This window comes from Crinia signifera, chromosome 7, assembly GCF_055691185.1.
Source record: "Crinia signifera chromosome 7, ASM5569118v1, whole genome shotgun sequence".
Classification (NCBI taxonomy): Eukaryota; Metazoa; Chordata; class Amphibia; order Anura; family Myobatrachidae; genus Crinia; species Crinia signifera.
The window spans coordinates 162,960,247-162,980,959 of NC_139223.1; the positions used below are offsets into that span (position 1 = coordinate 162,960,247).

General features: G+C 47.4%; 1 pseudogene; it reads right to left on the minus strand.

Annotated features, from left to right (window-relative positions):
* Positions 1-18,107: 18,107 nt before the first annotated feature.
* Positions 18,108-18,243, minus strand: LOC146025452 (U2 spliceosomal RNA; annotated as a pseudogene).
* Positions 18,244-20,713: the final 2,470 nt, after the last annotated feature.

Genomic DNA, 20,713 nt, shown 5'->3' on the forward strand with positions numbered 1-20,713 from the left:
TGCGAGTGTTCAGAGTGGGTACACCTTGGGGGGGTTTCCAGTGGCCCAGAATTCCTGTGTGTGGAAATCATTAGCGCCTATCAGGACCCGTGAAGACGCAGTATGGTGATGCTGGCTCCCAGAAAGTGGACAGCGCCATTTATACTGAGGATAAACAGGATCAGAAGGAAGGAGCAAAAGAAACTCTGGGTTGAGTATTCGGAGATAAAAAGTATTTCTTATTTTGTCTGCTTGTTTCTTTGATTATACTTAAAGAGTTCTTCTCTTTCTATGTCTGTTACTTTCATCTTTTCTTTCTCTAAGAGGTAGTGATTGTATCTCTTTTCCTTGAATTTTCTTATGAGTTCATCAGCCTGGGTATTGAAATCCTCTGGTTTAGAGCAGTTCCTACGGATCCTTCTCAGTTGTCCCCCAGGGATGTTTTGTATCCAGGTTTTGTGATGGTTACTCCTTGCGTCCAGGTAGCTGTTCCTGTCTGTAGTTTTTATGAATGTTTTTGTCTGTATTTTTTTACCCTTTTTTATAAATATCTCTGGGTCTAGGAAGTTTATAGTGTGTTTACTGATGTTGCTTTTAAATTCAATGTTAACGTTGTTGTTGTTAATTTTATAAATGCTGTTAGGTCTTCTTCGTTTCCTCTCCAAACAATGATCACATCGTCTATATATCTCGCCCATAAGCATATGTTTTCGTGGTAGGTGTTGTTTTCCCAAATTGTTTTGTGTTCCCACTGCGCCAGGAACAGATTCGCGTATGATGGGGCGAATTTAGTCCCCATAGCTGTTCCCTGGCGCTGTACGTAGAAATCGTTTTCATACCAAAAGTAGTTATGCGTGAGAATAAAATTTATTGCATCTATTATGAAGTTGATATGATTGGGGTTTATCTCTGAGCTCTTCTCCAGTCTCTTTCTGACATTTATACAGCCATCTTCATGCCTGATGCAGGTGTAGAGGGCTTTAATGTCACATGTTGCCAAGATGCAGTCTTCTTTCCATTCTACTTCTATCAGGAGGTTCAAAACATGTGTTGTATCCTTGATGTAACCTTTTTGCTTCGTCACAATTGGTTGTAGGAAATAGTCTATGTAGCCGGATAGGTTAGATGTTAGTGAACCTATTCCGGCTACTATAGGGCGTCCAGGTGGTTGTTCTGCGTTCTTATGCACTTTAGGAAGATGGTAGTATACCGGTATCACCGGATTTTTTGATTGTAAGTATGAAAATTCTTCTTTGTTCAATATGCCCTCTTCCAGACCTCTTTTGACACTTGCACCCATTACAGTACTTTGGAAAGGAGGTATTTCACCCCGTAGTTAAAAATTGATGCTCTATGTATGTTTGTCCTGTATTGTCAAACCATTCCCCAGTGTGTATACCGGTATTAGTTAAATGTATATTGATTATTTATCACTGATTTTAAACTGTTATATCCATTTATAAAATAAAACAGATATTATCTAAAAATACTTTCAGTAGTATAGTGTGTTTTTTTGGCATATGTTTAGTCTTGCGCAGAGTACAACACATTGCTCCTTCCTTTAACTCCTGTATAAGGTACTTGCAGTATACCTCTACTCAGCAGCAACTACGCATATCGGCTGTAGTGCAGACCTCTACCCCCCACTTTTTCTAGGATCAGAAGGAAAACAGATTATGGAAAGTATGTAACCCTAATCCTAACCCTAACCGTCTCCTTGTGCAGCTTAACCCTAATCCTCCCCCCCCCCCCCCGCCTCCCAGGAAAAAAAGCCTAACCCCAACCCACAGCTCACCCTTACTCTCGGGGCCAATCACAATTCGGGTCATCTGTATTCTGACAGCCAGGATCCTGACCGTATCCCCCCATACATGCTTTGGGCATGATCTTTATTTTCCCAGAACATACCAGTACAGGTTACACAATGCAGTATCTTAGTGTCAATCATACCATACAGAGAGCACTCCATAGGGCCTAATACAGATCTGATCGCAGGACAAATTGGTTCTCAAAATGGGCAAAGCCATGTGCACTGCCGGTGGGGCAGATGTAACATGTAGGTACACTGCTGACACTGGCAGAAGCCCAGTCACTGTCCCTGGAAGTTACAGTCCGCAGTTGATGCTTCCAGGCTACAGATAATTACTGTACAGAAGGCAATGATACCACCATGGGGAATTCATAGTGTATGTGCTACTAATGGACTCATACACGCAGTGGATTATGGGAATTGTAGTTTAGTGCCACATTGGGTACGATAGAGCGACACTTCCCCCACTGGAATAGCTAAAGAAGCGCTGCAGGGATTCACAGGAGCTCATCCATTACTCAGCATGGACACCAATTACTTATCATTGCTTTATAAATGATTCGCTATCTCTATGGAGATCTCATCCATCAAGTAGAGATGCAGACGCGCTGCTTCAGGAACATCGCAAATCAGTATCGCGGTCGCGGAATGCAAGAAAGTGCAACTGTGCATGCCATGGTCTTCTGTGACGGGGATACTGAGATCACATGAGTGCACTGAGGTCTGTAACGGGGATACTGAGATCATATGAGTGCATGGAGGTCTGTGACGGGGATACTGTGATCAAATGAGTGCATGGAGGTCTGTGACGGGGATACTGAGATCATGAGTGCACTGAGGTCTGTGACGGGGATACTGAGATCATGAGTGCACTGAGGTCTGTGACGGGGATACTGTGATCACATGAGCGCACTGAGGTCTGTGATGGGGATACTGTGATCAAATGAGTGCATGGAGGTCTGTGACGGGGATACTGTGATCAAATGAGTGCATGGAGGTCTGTGACGGGGATACTGTGATCATATGAGTACACTGAGGTCTGTGACGGGGATACTGTGATCATACGAGTGCACTGAGGTCTGTGACAGGGATACTGTGATCATATGAGTGCATGGAGGTCTGTGACGGGGATACTGAGATCACATGAGTGCACTGAGGTCTGTGATGAGGATACTGTGATCACATGAGCGCACTGAGGTCTGTGACGGGGATACTGTGATCATATGAGTGCATGGAGGTCTGTGACGGGGATACTGAGATCACATGAGTGCACTGTGGTCTGTGATGAGGATACTGTGATCATATGAGCGCACTGAGGTCTGTGACGGGGATACTGTGATCATACGAGTGCGCTGAGGTCTGTGACGAGGATACTGTGATCATATGAGTGCACTGAGGTCTGTGACGGGGATACTGTGATCATATGAGTGCACTGAGGTCTGTGATGGGGATACTGTGATCATATGAGTGCACTGAGGTCTGTGACGGGGATACTGTGATCATATGAGTGCACTGAGGTCTGTGACGGGGATACTGTGATCATATGAGCGCATGGAGGTCTGTGACGGGGATACTGAGATCACATGAGCGCACTGAGGTCTGTGACGGGGATACTGTGATCATATGAGTGCACTGAGGTCTGTGACGGGGATACTGTGATCATATGAGCGCATGGAGGTCTGTGACGGGGATACTGAGATCACATGAGCGCACTGAGGTCTGTGACGGGGATACTGTGATCATACGAGTGCACTGAGGTCTGTGACGGGGATACTGTGATCATATGAGTGCACTGAGGTCTGTGACGGGTTTACTGTGATCATATGAGTGCATGGAGGTCTGTGACCGGGATACTGAGATCACATGAGTGCACTGTGGTCTGTGATGAGGATACTGTGATCATATGAGCACACTGAGGTCTGTGACGGGGATACTGTGATCATAAGAGTGTGCTGAGGTCTGTGATGAGGATACTGTGATCATATGAGTGCACTGAGGTCTGTGACGGGGATACTGTGATCATATGAGTGCACTGAGGTCTGTGACGGGGATACTGTGATCATATGAGTGCATGGAGGTCTGTGACGGGGATACTGAGATAACATGAGTGCACTGAGGTCTGTGATGGGGATACTGCGATCATATGAGCGCATTGAGGCCTGTGATGGGGATACTGTGATCATATGAGCGCACTGAGGTCTGTGATGGGGATACTGAGATTATATGAGTGCATGGAGGTCTGTGACAGGGATACTGTGATCATATGAGCGCATTGATGTCTGTGACGGGGATACTGAGATTATGGGGGAGATTCTCTAAGAATCTCCGCCCCCCTTCGCCGCCCATCGTATATTTAATTATCGCATATGTTGTAACATATGCGATAATTAAGGCAAAGGACAGCTCTTGCGTTAAGAGCTGTCCTTTGCGGTGAGAGTCGCCGGGTCCCAGCAGGTCCCGGCGGCTCCCCCCTCCCTCCCACACCCGGCGCTGCTGCTGCTGCGCCGGGCTCTCCTCCTCCCTGCACCCGGAAGAGGATCAGTGCAGGGAGGAGGTCAAAGGTCCGGGCAGCACTGCGCTGTTCTGCCCGGACACAGGTAAGGGAGGAGGGGGCGATGCAGGGCGGCGGGGGTCCGTGCGGGGCGGCGGGGGTCGTTGCGGGGCGGCGGTGGGATGCGGTAGAAGCCCATTGGCTTCTATGGGGCATCGCCAGATTTTTCTGGCGATGCCCCCCGCCGCGTTAACCCGGCGGGGGATGCTTACAGCATCCTAAAATGCGGTAAAAACCCAGATAACGGGGTTTTTACCGCATTTCTTGCATAGAGAATCTCCCCCTATATGAGTGCACTGAGGTCTGTGACGAGGATACTGTGATCATATGAGTGCACTGAGGTCTGTGACAAGGATACTGTGATCATATGAGCGCATTGATGTCTGTGATGGGGATACTGAGATTATATGAGTGCACTCAGGTCTGTGATGGGGAGTATTGCAATTCCATAGAGGTAAAGCAGCGAAGTACTGTATAAGTAACTTCTTACTGTCAGATTTATAGGGCAGCCTGTACATTGATAGAAGCCAATTGGTTGGTACTATCTTTCTCCAAGATTTACATGTGGCTGAGAGTCTATGTGCCTTCTGATTGGCTGAGATTCCACGCGCCCTCTGTTTGGCTGAGATTCCACGTACCCTCTGTGTGGCTGAGATTCCACGTGCTCTCTGTGAGGCTGAGATTCCACGTGCTCTCTGTGTGGCTGATATTCCACGCGCTCTCTGTGTGGCTGATATTCCACATGCTGTCTGTGTGGCTGAGATTCCACGTGCTCTCTGTGTGGCTGATATTCCACACGCTCTCCGTGTGGCTGACATTCCACGCGCCCTCCGTGTGGCTGAGATTCCACGCGCTCTCTGTGTGGCTGAGGTTCCACGCGCTCTCTGTGTGGCTGAGGTTCCACGCGCTCTCTGTGTGGCTGATATTCCACATGCTGTCTGTGTGGCTGAGGTTCCACGTGCTCTCTGTGTGGCTGATATTCCACACGCTGTCTGTGTGGCTGAGATTCCACGCGCCCTCCGTGTGGCTGAGATTCCACGCGCTCTCTGTGTGGCTGAGGTTCCACGCGCTCTCTGTGTGGCTGAGGTTCCACGCGCTCTCTGTGTGGCTGAGATTCCACAATCTCTCTGTGTGGCTTAGATTCCACGAGCCCTCTGTGTGGCTGAGGTTCCACACGCTCTCTGTGTGGCTGAGATTCCACGCTCCCTCTGTGTGGCTGATATTCCACGTGCTCTCTGTGTGGCTGATATTCCACGTGCTCTCTGTGTCGCTGAGAATCCACACGCTCTCTGTGTGGCTGAAATTCCACGTGCCCTCTGTGTGGATGAGATTCCACGTGCTCTCTGTGTGGCTGAGATTCCACGTGCTCTCTGTGTAGCTGAGATTCCACGTGCCCTCTGTGTGGCTGAGATTCCACGTGCTCTCTGTGTGGCTGAGATTCCACGTGCACTCTGTGTGGCTGAGATTCCACGTGCCCTCTGTGTGGCTGAGATTCCACGTGCTCTCTGTGTGGCTGAGATTCCACGTGCTCTCTGTGTGGCTGATATTCCATGTGCCCTCTGTGTGGCTGAGATTCCACGTGCTCTCTGTGTCGCTGAAATTCCACGTGCTCTCTGTGTGGCTGAAATTCCACGTGCTCTCTGTGTGGCTGAGATTCCACGTGCCCTCTGTGTGGCTGAGATTCCACGTGCTCTCTGTGTGGCTGAGATTCCACGTGCTCTCTGTGTGGCTGAGATTTCACGTGCTCTCTGTGTGGCTGAGATTCCACGTGCTCTCTGTGTGACTGAGATTCCACGCTCCTTCTGTGTGGCTGATATTCCACGTGCTCTCTGTGTCGCTGATATTCCACGTGCTCTCTGTGTCGCTGAAATTCCACGTGCCCTCTGTGTGGCTGAGATTCCACATGCTCTCTGTGTGGCTGAGATTCCACGTGCCCTCTGTGTGGCTGAGATTCCACGTGCCCTCTGTGTGGCTGAGATTCCACGCGCCCTCTGTGTGGCTGAGGTTCAAGATGATTTTTATTCATTTTCGCTTTTTATTCTTCTAGAACAGATACAGTATATATAATAATTCCCTTTGTGTAACAAAATGTATCAGAATGAGCTGGCGTGACGGCAGTATTGTGATAGGAAACAAAAGGAAACTAAACAACAACACAATGATACATGTGGTCTCTGCAAATAATAAAATAAGAGATAAATCACGGATCATCGCTATACACAGTTGTCCTAGATGAGACCCACATTTACTGTTCTGTGTTTGTAGTAATGATGTGTGTGCAGAACGTATTTCTATTCATATTATTCACAGTACGATTGGATGAGACTATATATAATAATAATAATAATAATACAATGCTGGAGTAATATGATAAGACCACAGTAAGTCACATGGTATAATATATAGCTCTAGCTCACAGGTTCTCAAAGTCGGTCCCCAGGACCCCACACAGTGCAGGTTTTGCAGGTCTCCGCACAGAATCAAGTGACATAATTAGCTCCACCTGTGGATCTTTTAAAATGTGTCAATGAGTAATGAATGCACCAGGTGACCAGGAAACCGTGCACTGTGTGGGGTCCTGAGGACCGAGTTTGAGAATCCTGGCCTGGTCTAGTGCATAATAATACCTTATAATGATCCGTGTGTTAGCTACAGCACATTGTCATGACTCAGATGACTGATTATTTCTCTTGTAGGATGCGGTAGTAATGTACTTTATAAACAGCTATAAATGCAGCTGCGCTCATCATGGCACTAATATGGCCACTCCTGCTTGTTTGGCACGCCAAATGTGGTATCACCGCTCACAGCATTTCTATGAGCCGCAGGAGCGAATTAGGTGCCCGAGCATGGCGTCAGGACGGGAGTCCCACGTGTCGATTGGTGTGGCAGCGGTGGGCGTCATTATATCTGTATTTTAACAATTTCCTTCAAGATATTGTTGACAATGAGAATGTTGGCACCACAATGTCAACAGACAGCATGTTGACAGAATGTCAGCAGGTAAAATGACGACATTGTCAGACTGTTGACATTAGGATTAGGCTGTGGGCGGATGGTCAGATGGCAGGCAGGTGGGTTAGGATTAGCCTGAGTAGGGGGAATCTGGAACAGACTCTGTTGCTGTTGTTATAGTAACAGTGACCTATGACCTTTGCACCAATCAGATCGCTCACCTGCATTACAGCTGTTTCTGCCGCTGCAGCCAAAGCTGAATTTAATAAAATAATGACATTAGTTATGTGATAAGTGAGTTCAATATAGAGCGGTCCCAGACGCAGGCTCTACAATAATATAATAATGGCCGTGTCTTGTTACAGCTTATTGCGTTATCACCGCCATGTCTGCTTAGGGGCAGCACCAAAACCCAGGTTTGTTCACAGAAGCCGACCCCAGAATATGGGGCCTTATTCTAGTTCACTCTTTCTGACAAAATCCTTCTTAGATGGACAAAACTATGTGCACTGCAGGTGGGGCAGATGTTACTTGTGCAGAGAGAGTTAGGTTTGGGTGGGGTTTTACTTCAAAGTGAGATCTATATTGCAGTGTAAAAATAAAGCAGTCAGTATTTACCCTGCACAGAAACAAAATAACTCACCCAAATCTAATTCTCTCTGCACATTTTACATCTGCCCCACCTGCAGTGCACATGGTTTTGTCGATCGAAGAAGGATTTTGTCAGAAAGAGTGAACTAGAATAAGGCCCATGGTCACTTACTTCTCAAATCATTATTTAGTCGTTTGTTGCGTCTTTTGCGCTACAGCTCAATCTGAGGATGACCCCAATATTCAGCACATCGCTCAGTGTGTGCGGACTACCTACCTGTTATACATCTGAGGATGACCCCAATATTCAGCACATCACTCAGTGTGTGCGGACTACCTACCTGTTATACATCTGAGGATGACCCCAATATTCAGCACATCACTCAGTGTGTGCGGACTACCTACCTGTTATACATCTGAGGATGACCCCAATATTCAGCACATCGCTCAGTGTGTACAGACTACCTACCTGTGATACATCTGAGGATGACCCCAATATTCAGAACATCGCTCAGTGTGTACGGACTACCTACCTGTCATACATCTGAGGATGACCCCAATATTCGGCACATCACTCAGTGTGTACGGACTACCTACCTGTTATACATCTGAGGATGACCCCAATATTCAGCACATCGCTCAGTGTGTGCGGACTACCTACCTGTTATACATCTGAGGATGACCCCAATATTCAGCACATCGCTCAGTGTGTACGGACTACCTACCTGTTATACATCTGAGGATGACCCCAATATTCAGCACATCGCTCAGTGTGTACGGACTACCTACCTGTTATACATCTGAGGATGACCCCAATATTCAGCACATCGCTCAGTGTGTACGGACTACCTACCTGTTATACATCTGAGGATGACCCCAATATTCAGCACATCGCTCAGTGTGTACGGACTACCTACCTGTTATACATCCGAGGATGACCCCAATATTCAGCACATCGCTCAGTGTGTACGGACTACCTACCTGTTATACAGCTGAGGATGACCCCAATATTCAGCACATCGCTCAGCGTGTACGGACTACCTACCTGTTATACATCTGAGGATGACCTCAATATTCAGCACATCGCTCAGTGTGTACGGACTACCTACCTGTTATACAGCTGAGGATGACCCCAATATTCAGCACATCGCTCAGTGTGTACGGACTACCTACCTGTTATACATCTGAGGATGACCTCAATATTCAGCACACCGCTCAGTGTGTACGGACTACCTACCTGTTATACATCTGAGGATGACCCCAATATTCAGTACATCGCTCAGTGTGTGCGGACTACCTACCTGTTATACAGCTGAGGATGACCCCAATATTCAGCACTTCACTCAGTGTGTGCGGACTACCTACCTGTTATACATCTGAGGATGACCCCAATATTCAGCACATCGCTCAGTGTGTACGGACTACCTACCTGTTATACATCTGAGGATGACCCCAATATTCAGCACATCGCTCAGTGTGTACGGACTACCTACCTGTTATACATCTGAGGATGACCCCAATATTCAGCACATCGCTCAGTGTGTACGGACTACCTACCTGTTATACATCTGATGATGACCCCAATATTCAGCACATCGCTAAGTGTGTACGGACTACCTACCTGTTATACATCTGAGGATGACCCCAATATTCGGCACATCGCTCAGTGTGTGCGGACTACCTACCTGTTATACAGCTGAGGATGACCCCAATATTCAGCACATCGCTCAGTGTGTACGGACTACCTACCTGTTATACATCTGAGGATGACCCCAATATTCAGCACATCGCTCAGTGTGTACGGACTACCTACCTGTTATACAGCTGAGGATGACCCCAATATTCAGCACATCGCTCAGTGTGTGCGGACTACCTACCTGTTATACATCTGAGGATGACCCCAATATTCAGCACATCGCTCAGTGTGTGCAGACTACCTACCTGTTATACATCTGAGGATGACCCCAATATTCAGCACATCGCTCAGTGTGTACGGACTACCTACCTGTTATACATCTGAGGATGACCCCAATATTCAGCACATCACTCAGTGTGTGCGGACTACCTACCTGTTATACATCTGAAGATGACCCCAATATTCAGCACATCGCTCAGTGTGTACAGACTACCTACCTGTGATACATCTGAGGATGACCCCAATATTCAGCACATCGCTCAGTGTGTACAGACTACCTACCTGTTATACATCTGAGGATGACCCCAATATACGGCACATCGCTCAGTGTGTGCGGACTACCTACCTGTTATACATCCGAGGATGACCCCAATATTCAGCACATCGCTCAGTGTGTACGGACTACCTACCTGTTATACATCTGAGGATGACCCAAATATTCAGTACATCGCTCAGTGTGTACAGACTACCTACCTGTGATACATCTGAGGATGACCCCAATATTCAGCACATCGCTCAGTGTGTACGGACTACCTACCTGTTATACAGCTAGTATATCGGAATGGCGGACGGTATGTTGTTGGTAAGCATAGTTGCCTACCCTCCTGCATTCTGCGGGAGTCTCCCTGAAATAGCAGCAATCTCCCTCTCTCCCTCATTGGTCTAGTAATCTCCCTCATTTCACCGAGCCCACATTACACTGTTACATTTTTTGGGGGAAAAAAGGAATGAGAGACAGATACATTTACATTAAATCATCAGCAGCATTTCCCAGCACTTTAGCAAGTATAGTATCTCTTACTAACTGCTTTGGGGCTCATCTACATTTGGATATAATTAATTTTAAAAGATTCTAAGTGCCACGTTCACAATCTCTTTTCACAATCTCTCCATATATGGAAGTAGACACGCCCCTTTGGGTGGAGCATGTCACGCCCCTTTAAGGGGGCACAGTGCAAACTTCTACTAACAACTATAATCTCCCTGAAACTCGTTTTCAAAAGTAGACAAGTATGTTGGTAAGTTTGCAGTGTGTGTACACTATGGGTCTTATTCTGAGCTGACTGCTGCTGTACGAAATAGAAGTTGCGAGATAGCCGCCGCCCTGCCAGAGTGTAATCCCGCCCACTGCCAGTCTGCGAATGGCTTGCCTAAGTATCACCGATTGTCATCCAGCATTAAATGATTTTCCCAGTCTGTGCGTAAATCTGACCCTTCCGCAGCTGATTGAGCCCAGAGCTGACACCACAGCCCCCCCCCCCCCCCCCCCCCCCTGTAAAAGCCTGGGCACTCCGGCTCTGTGTTTCTGACACTACCAGAAATGGCCACTTACCACCCAGGAAGTGGGTGACTTCTTGTCAATCAAACTGCAGCCGGGTTGTGAATAAAAGAAGCCACTGATTATTGCTGCTGTGTCCGTCACGCACGTGCGCTGCGGCCCAGACACAAGCGCAGTCATTCAATAATCAATTCACGTAGCAGCAATTAGGTCTGAATAACCCCCTATATAGCTGTAAGGGAGGTAAAGTCTAGTGCCCGCCGTCTAGGGTGTACCACATTTGGTAAACAAATGTAGTGCCCCCAATTAAAAATTATACTACACAATGCCTCCATATAACACCATGCTACACAGTGCCTCGATATAACACCATGCTACACAGTGCCTCCATATAACACCATGCTACACAGGGCCTCGATATAACACCATGCTACACAGTGCCTCCATATAACACCATGCTACACAGTGCCTCCATATAACACCATGCTACACAGTGCCTCCATATAACACCATGCTACACAGTGCCTCCATATAACAAAATGCTACACAGTGCCTCCCAGAACATATCATGCCACAAATTGCCCCCTGTTCACATTATGCCACACAGTAGCCCATTTTACGTTATGCTGTATAGAGCCCACAGTTCATAGTATGCTGTATAGTGCCCCACTTTCACATTATGCCACACAGTGCCCCCTGTTCACATTATGCCACACAGTGCCCCCCGTTCACATTATGTCATACAGTCTCCCCCAGTTCAGATTACAGTACACAGTGCCCCCTGTTCACATTATGCCACACAGTGCCCCCCCGTTCACATTATGTCATACAGTGCCCCCAGTTCAGATTACAGCACACAGTGCCCCCCGTTCACATTATGTCATACAGTGCCCCCAGTTCATATTACAGCACACAGTGCCCCCCGTTCACATTATGTCATACAGTGCCCCCAGTTCAGATTACAGCCCTCAAGTCACAATATTTAAGTAAGAATAATGTTGATAAATCTGCCTTTTCAGAATGTTTCTCACCTAGAAACCACCCAAGTGGATCCGCCTTCCTCTGTTACCTCCCCCAACTCCCCCCCTGCCCGCTCCTTCCCATTTATATCTCCCGCTCTCTTATTTACCAGCTTCTTTATTTAACCTCCTTTAGAAAAAATGCAAATATTTCAGTTTGTTAAAGGTCACCCTCCCATGCTCCCTTGGCATGCGCATCTCATTGTCCAATGATCATATCACACATCTGATCCCGCACTCAGTTCGCTAAATGCTCTATCAGGGATACAGAGTACCCCCTGTTCATATTATGCCACACAGTGCCCCCTGTTCATTTTATGCCACACAGTGCCCCCTGTTCATATTCTGCCACACAGTGCCCCCTGTTCATATTATGCCACACAGTGCCCCCTGTTCATATTATGCTACACAGTGCCCCCTGTTCATATTCTGCCACACAGTGCCCCCTGTTCATATTCTGCCACACAGTGCCCCCTGTTCATATTCTGCCACACAGTGCCCTCGGTTCACATTATGCCACACAGTGCCCCCTGTTCATATTCTGCCACACAGTGCCCCCAGTTCACATTATGCCACACAGTGCCCCCGGCTCACATTATGCCACACAGTGCCCCCGGTTCACATTATGCCACACAGTGGTGGAAAAAAAAACATTTCCAACTAGGTTTTTTTTCCGAAATAAGCAATTAAGATGATATAAGAACCCAGAGAGCTTTGCGAATCTTCTTCCCCCACACCAGTAAATTATACTGCTGCAGCGCCCAGTGTCAATGTGGGACGGAATAATGCGCTGGTCATGCGGGATTTGTTGCAGCAGTCATCAATCACCCAGAAATCTTTCCCATGTCCATCCGATAACTTCTGTTCTGTGTGCATTAGCAGGCCATCAAGTTACCATTAGACGTACCGGTGCGCGCACTGCCTCATGAGTTCAGCGCTGAGTCCGGGGAGAGGGCATTAACAAGCTGTCCTCCACCCCAGGCAGCCTTAAAAAGGACCTGACTCTAGTCCTTGACCCGGCAGAGGGGCTCTTGCTGCGCTTACAAGCTCACATTAATCAAACAAGGTCTCAATTTGTAGATCAATACTAGCCAATTAGACTGCTCCCTGCAGGTTCCTTGCCCTGGAGACACCCACTGACCTCTGCCCTGTGTACTTTATGGTGTGTGTGCACAGATGCTTCACACACATGACAGTAACTCACCTGATTTCATTAAGAGCCTCATGCAGTCATATCATAAAGACAACAATTGTTTCAGCACCGGGTGAATTATGGGTCTGAATTTCTAATCAATACGGGACATGAGAAATGGCGCAAACATATCTGCGCACAGCACGGCCCCCCCGTCACTGCTGACTATACATTTATGTTATTGCAACTCTGATTCGTTAAAGACGACGTAAAGGTTCTGCAAGTCAAGGCAATGACACGGAATCTAATATACAGTAGTTGGCATGCACGGCCGGTAGCAACAATGGTGCAATTCAGCTGAATGCGTTTTTAGTCATGTTCCCCATTTTGATGTATATACGCAGCGCAGTGACAACACAAGACTGAATTCAGCCTGTGCGGGGTTTTTGCTGTTTGCCTGGAATTTTCTGGAATTTATCAGTCTGCCTTGGAAGAAAATCAAAGGGGGGGGGGGGGGGATGCTTATTGTAAGCTCAGCAGCTCCCCCTCTCCGGCGTTGTCTGCACGGCGGCAAAAATGATTGAAAAAAAAATGGCTGCCACAGACATTTTCTGGTGAATCACGCATGCGCAACAGAGGTGTCTTCGGGAACGCAGCGTGGGTGCCATTTTCACGGAGACCTGGGCCAGCGCAGCAGAATGTACCACAATGCTAGAATATAGTTTACCACCGGAGAGGAGGGGGGCCCAGTCGTGGCTTCCACATGGCCCCCTTCTCCCTTAAAGCGCCTGCAAGGGGAAAAAATCAGTACAAAATATGATATCGCGTGCATTATTTGTGGCCCCTGTGTGACATTACCCGATACATTGTTGCATTTGCAACAGCATTGCCCCCAAAATTAACGCAGTTAATGAAACAATTATTTGAACATTTTTGGGACAGCAAAGATGAGCTTTATAGTAGCTGGATGGAGGACGGGGCGAGCGGAGGACTAAGGGGAGGATTATTAGCAGCAGATGGTAAATATGAATTATTTACCACTAACACACAAGACAAAACAGCGCAAGAGCTTTAACTGCGCTGACAAAACAAGTCCAATAAAGATCGGGAAGCATACGGAAATAAAAGTGCAGCGTTTACGGGCTGGCAATAAACGCTCTGGATTGCTCCTAATCTTCCCTGCCAGAATGACAATTGTTTCAGCCTCAGTAAATTACAGCTAAAATCTAAAAGGAGCATAAAAAAGAAATTACCCACACAAATAACCCTAAAGGCAGTGAAATGTTAAATTTGTTTGAAAATGAAGCGTCTGTTTCAAATCGTTAATTACAACAGTGCCGGGGTTTTGTGTCGCCGGCCTGCGCCGCGTGCTTACGGTTATGTTTAATGCTACGGCAATACTTATGCATCTAACTACTAAATGGATGTTTAGAGAGACATTCGGCTGACGTTCTATCCCCGCCGCCATTATAGTCAAGAGCATTTGTCCGTCCCGCGCCAACAGGTGAATGTACCTAAGCGCGGCAACCTGTCGTCGTTATCATAATATGACATACCGCCATCACTAAAAGCGACATGGATTCCTTTTTCGTTGCTTAATATATATATTACATTAACTTTAAACTGACAGATGCTGACATTTATAGTGTTGTGTAGGTTGTTAGTCAACAAGCCACAAATGGTGCCAACCGACGCTAGCTATTGTGTCTTATTGGTTTCTTGTACACAATCTGCAACACCTTAAAGCTATGGGCCTGATTCAGAACCATGCTGCACTGCAGGTGGGGCAGATGTAACATGTGCATAGAGAGATTGGATGGGGGGGGGGGGTGTTCAAAATTAAATCTAAATTGCAGTATAAAAATAAAACAGCCAGTATTTACCATGCACAGAAACAAAATAACTCCCCCAAATCTAACTCTCTCTGCACCTGTTACATCTGCCCCACCTGCAGTGCAGCAGTTACTGGCTGCTTCTGTATGTAGTCCACTCCACACATACTGGGCAGCTGTATTCTCACACTGCAATGCAGCTCTATGCTAGGCTAGGCTACACCCCTCCCACACCCAACTCTCTGCACATGTTACATCTGCCCCCTGCAGCGCAGCATGGTGTTACCCAGGTGCTTAGTTACTGGCTGCTTCTGCATGTAGCCCGCACATACTGGACAGCTTTATTCTCACACTACAATGTGGCTCTGAGCTAGGACACACCCCTCGCACACCTAACTCTCTGCACATGTTACACCTGCCCCCTCTGCAGTGCAGCATGGTGTTACCCAAGTGCTCAGTTGCTGGATTCTTCTCTATGTAGTCCTCACATGCTGGGCAGCTGTATTCTCACACTGCAATGTAGACACGTCAAAAGCCCCTACCACACCTAACTCTCTGCACAAGATACATCTGCCCCCTGCAGTGCAGCATGGTGAAAAGTTAAGATTTTTCTTTTTTATTTTGAGAAAACGGGAGCGCGCATTGAATCGAATGCAGATCAAAAGTGTCCTAAAAACCATTCGATGTGGATTCGATTTTGCTTCTATAAGCAAAATCAAATTGAAAACAGGGAAAAATCGAAGCGTGTGCACACAGCTTGACTTTCGTCTTTAGCTTTACTCCAAACTCAGATGTAGACTGAATGCGGCCACTGTGCTGGGTATATAGATGCGTATATCATTGCCAGGTGTCCTGATTGCTTTGCTTGATTTGCCCCTGGAAATGACCCAGCACGCGGCATACTGTATACATAGCGGGTATTTAGGGGCTTTGTGGGGTAATATTTATTGACAACTTGAAATGCAGCCAATGATGAGTATAGATCAGGGAACAGACCATGATGAGGGTGGTAGATTCTGGGGACCTTGCGCAGTGCATAACGCTTACTCGCAGCTGCTCTGCGCAGTTGTGTCCTCAGGAGTTGCAGCAGGAACAGGAGAACACAGAGGTCGTCCCAGAATACAACCCTTGTGTAGGCTCATCTCTAATTGGGGAATAGCGCTTTCATTACAAGGTTATCGCTCCCTCTGTCATTACTATAGGTCATAATAATCAGTCAAAGGAAGAAAGTGGACGGCTGCTTTCTGGGCGGTAACTAGGCGTACACACCAGACGATATGAGCAATTATATAGTTACCAATATCGGTTTCATGCAGAAAAGATTGTTTTAAAAAAAAGTTGCACGGATACGCACCTGGCTCTAAATAGTGTCTGTGTAAGGGTCCACCGCAGTACCAGTTATAGACAGCAGGTGGCAGCACTCCACCAACACTGTCAACTGCACAAACCCTCCTAGGTCACCCGGCAGGTGCACAGGTGTACTCATTACTCATCAACACATTTCCTAGGTCACCCGGCAGGTACAGAGGTGTACCCATTACTCACTGACACATTTTAAAAGACCCACAGGAGGAGATAATTATTTCACTTGTGGTTCTGTAAGGAGACCAGGAAAACAGGAACTGTTGGGGTGGGGGACCTTGAGCACTGAATTTGGGAACTACTGATTTAAAGGATAAGGACCTAAGAACTGGGTTAAGGGCTCAGAAGACAGCGTGGAATCACAGCTGGGTGGTGGCAATGCAAAATAACTGAAAGGCCACCGCCCACCAGATAAAGAATGAAGAAATGGCTGGGGAAGTCCCGGGGGGTGGGGGGGGGGGTGGAGCCTCCCCCCATCTCTCTCTCTCTCACTTGGATTGCCCAATAATGCCGTGCAAGGGGCAGCCTGAGACGTAAATCCAGCACCGCAAATTGATGTTCAATAAGGAGACCTGAGGGGTATTAGGAGTAGATGAGAAGAAACGCAACCTCAATAAATAATAACACCGTAACTATAATGTTGGGGGCATAAATAAGCGCTCGTGATATATGGACATTGCAAAGTGCGCACTAAAGTGCCATCTGCTCCGTCACCCCCTCTCCGCTGCTCCAGTCAGGTCTTCTGTCGCCCAACAGCTTTCTCTTACAGTATAAAGACTGGAAATAAAGATTGTGCCAAGGCGCTGGGGTAACTCAGAGCGGTGTGACGTGGTGCTTTTGAGTTTGAAGAAACTCACGGAGCCTGAGAAATGCTCTCACCACCAGTGCTGTGCCTAAACATGTGCATAGGGGGTCATAAGGGTCAACCACACAACCCAAAAAAACCCGGGACAAAATACAGAAATCAGAAAACGTGAAAAGTGACGAATGTGAAGAAGGAAGAGAAATAAATAATAAAGAGGACCCCAGCCAGAAGACCGGGGTGGGGGTGTGAAAAATTGTCCTACCCCATCCAAAAGGACGAGGTAAGGACGTGCAGCCTAACCTAGAGGGGAAGTGCGCAGTGCAAGTGCCATACTTGTGCAAGGTGATTTTGGGATCACCTGTGCATGTTCGACACCCCCGAGTTTCCCCGGGGGCACAGTGCAGCCTCGGACTCCAGGCAGCCGACCGATCAGCGTCCGACCAAGTGTTTCTCTGCTCCCATCGTAGGGCACTTTCCAGCCCCTGGCATGGGAATGGATACTCCACTGGGCTTTTCGAAAGACTCCCTTAGGGGTTGCGGCCCCCTCGGAAGAGCAATCTACTCAGTCTCAGTGTTTCTCCGATCCCAAGGTTAAGGTACTAAGCTGGGCCTTTCACGGTCTCCCCATCAGAGGCTACGAACCTCTGGAACAGGAGCCATCTACTCAGTCCCAGCCTTTCTCCGCTCCTTGGGAATGGATACTAGACTGAGCCTTTCGCTGTCTCATCCTTCGGGGGCTATGAACCCCGTCAAGAGAGTCAAACTACTCAGCCCAGTGTTTCTCCCCCCCTCTCACCAGTGGGTTTACGGAAACAACACCTCCTACCACTGGCAGAGGTGAAGGTACTCAGCCAGACTTTTCACCACTCCCAGGCATGAGGGGTCCCAAACCCTCCGCCCATCAGAGCAGCTACTCAGTCCAGCCTTTCTCTATTCTCTGCCAGAGGCCAGTCCATACCCACTGATAAGAACAGATACTACACTTGATCTTAGCCAAAAGGCCGAGAAGCGAAGCTTTTGATCACACGTTACCCTGATGCACACAGACAAGCTAACACAGGCTGTGGACTTGGCATAAATGTAATTTACTAATAGGCTCTTATGTCTTATGGGGAACTCTGGTGATTCCTTTTGTGATGTCAGAGGCAGCCCCGTTCATTGCCTGTAACATGCTCATTATTGCTGAGTTCCTGGGAGGCAGCGGGAAGCGAGTTTTATGGACTGGAACCTCAGGGACACAAAGGAGTGCTGTCATACTTTCCCTATGTACCTTCATAGGATCATCATATATGTCCGTCACTATTGGATAATTAGGATGTCTCGGTCTCTTGTACACAAATAAGGATTTGACTTAGGGCAAATTAAAATGGCGGTGACAATATTGCCCCAAGCGTGGGTGTTTGTGAGCGAAACAACCTTAATGACCTTGGTGTGTGCGGGGGAGTTCGCAATGACAACGGGATTGATTTAATAGGCAATGCATTAACGAGGCGCATTTAATTGCATCCGCCTAATTGTATGTGTTTTTAACTTGAACTTGTCGTTAAGATTTAAAAGTCATATATTACGCTGGCAGGTGTGCGCCGTAAATCACCGGCTCGTTACCGCTGGTCAATATCGTGAGAAGAGAAGTGATTCTCAAATCCAATTCATCCCATTTATTTATGTTTGTGAATCAGCAGTTCGGCCAATTTGGAGCTGGAAATGCCGGTTGGTCAAGTGACGATACAGTTACATTCTGTGTAGATTGCTCATCAGTAGGGATGAGCGGGTTCGGATCCTAGAGATCCGAACCCCCACGAACTTACCTTATCCGAGGACAAATCTGAGGAGTTCGCCGGGTCCCGGCCATTTTCAGGAGTCCAAATCGAGGCCAAAACGTCATCATCCTGCGTCGGATTCGGATCTCTATAAAAGGTCCGGCTCCGGCGCCATCTTCATTCTGCATGTAGAAGTCAGACAGCACGGATGTTGCTGTGCTGTCTGCACAGAATATAAACCTATGGGGGACAAAAAAACACTGTGGGGGGATATACTAAGGAGGTGCAACTAATGGGGGATCAAATAGAGGCTGCATAAACTGAGTGGGGCTGCTCAAGGGGGACAACTGTAAAAGTCGGGAATCTAAAGGTACATTTACTAAGGGGGAACTAATGGTGCAGGAACTTTTGTACATCTACTAAAGGGGAACTACTAAGTGGAAAACTATTCAGGTTACAGCTACTAAGGGGGCATTACTAAGGCTACTACTAAAGGGAAGCGGTACATCTGTCAGAATGAACTTAGGTCTACAGTCATTAGGTCGACCCCACTAGGTCGACTGGCAGGAAGGTCGACCTGACTTAAGGTCGACATGGGCCAAGGTCGACATGACTTAAGGTCGAATTTGCATAAAGGTCAACATGAGGAAGGTCGACTGGTCATAAGGTCGACATGGGTTTTTCACTGTTTTTTATCCGAGTGTCGACACAGTCGACATGGACACAGTTGGCAATGAGAATCGGACCCTCGCATCGCTCGCTTCGCTCGCAATGCTTCGGGCACGGTGCCTCGCTGCGCTCGGCACACTATTTTATTCTCCCTCCACGCCCTAGTGGATGGTAGGGCATGAAATACTGCCTGTCGGCACATGTCGGCTCAAAAAACAGTGAAAAACCCATGTCGACCGTATGACCAGTTGACCTTCCTCATGTTGACCTTTATGCAAATTCGACCTTAAGTCATGTCGACCTTGGCCCATGTCGACCTTAAGTCAGGTCGACCTTCCTGCCAGTCGACCTAGTGGGGTCGACCTAATGACTGTAGACCTAAGTTCATTCTAATAGATGACCGCTTCCCTACTAAAGGGGGGCTGTTATATGGGACTACTGTGGGGGACATTTAAGGAAAAAAAAGTTTTTTGTTTTTTATTTCAATTAAAAAAAGGTGTTTTTTTCCCTTAACCTGCAAGGGGTGTTAAGTGTGCCATATCAGTCCAGCTGTGCTGCCCAGTGTCCCGTATCAGTCCAGGGGTGCCCGCATTTGTGCCGTATATATCCAGGGGTGCCCAGTGTCCCATATCAGTCCAGGGGTGCCCCCATGTGTGCCTTATAATTATATGGGTGCCGCCATGTGTCCCGTATCAGTCCAGGGGTGCCCCCATGTGTCCTGTATCAGACCAGGGGAGCTGCCCTTTTTTATGAAAAGAAAAAAAGGTGTTTTTTTATTTATTTTTACTCCAAGGGCTGTTAAATGTGCTGTATCAGTCCAGGGGTGAGCCTAGAGAGCCGTATAATTCAAGTGGTGTTACTAAAGTCTGCCGTATTATTCCAGGTGTGCTGCTCTTTTTTTTTTTAATTAAAAGAATAAAAGTTTTTCTTTTTTTTTTACTGCAGGAGTGTCGCCATGTCTGCCGTATAATTCCATGCCTGCCGCCATGTGTGCCGTATCAGTCCAGGGGTGCCGCCATCTGTGCCGTATAATTCCATGTGTGCTGTATCAGGT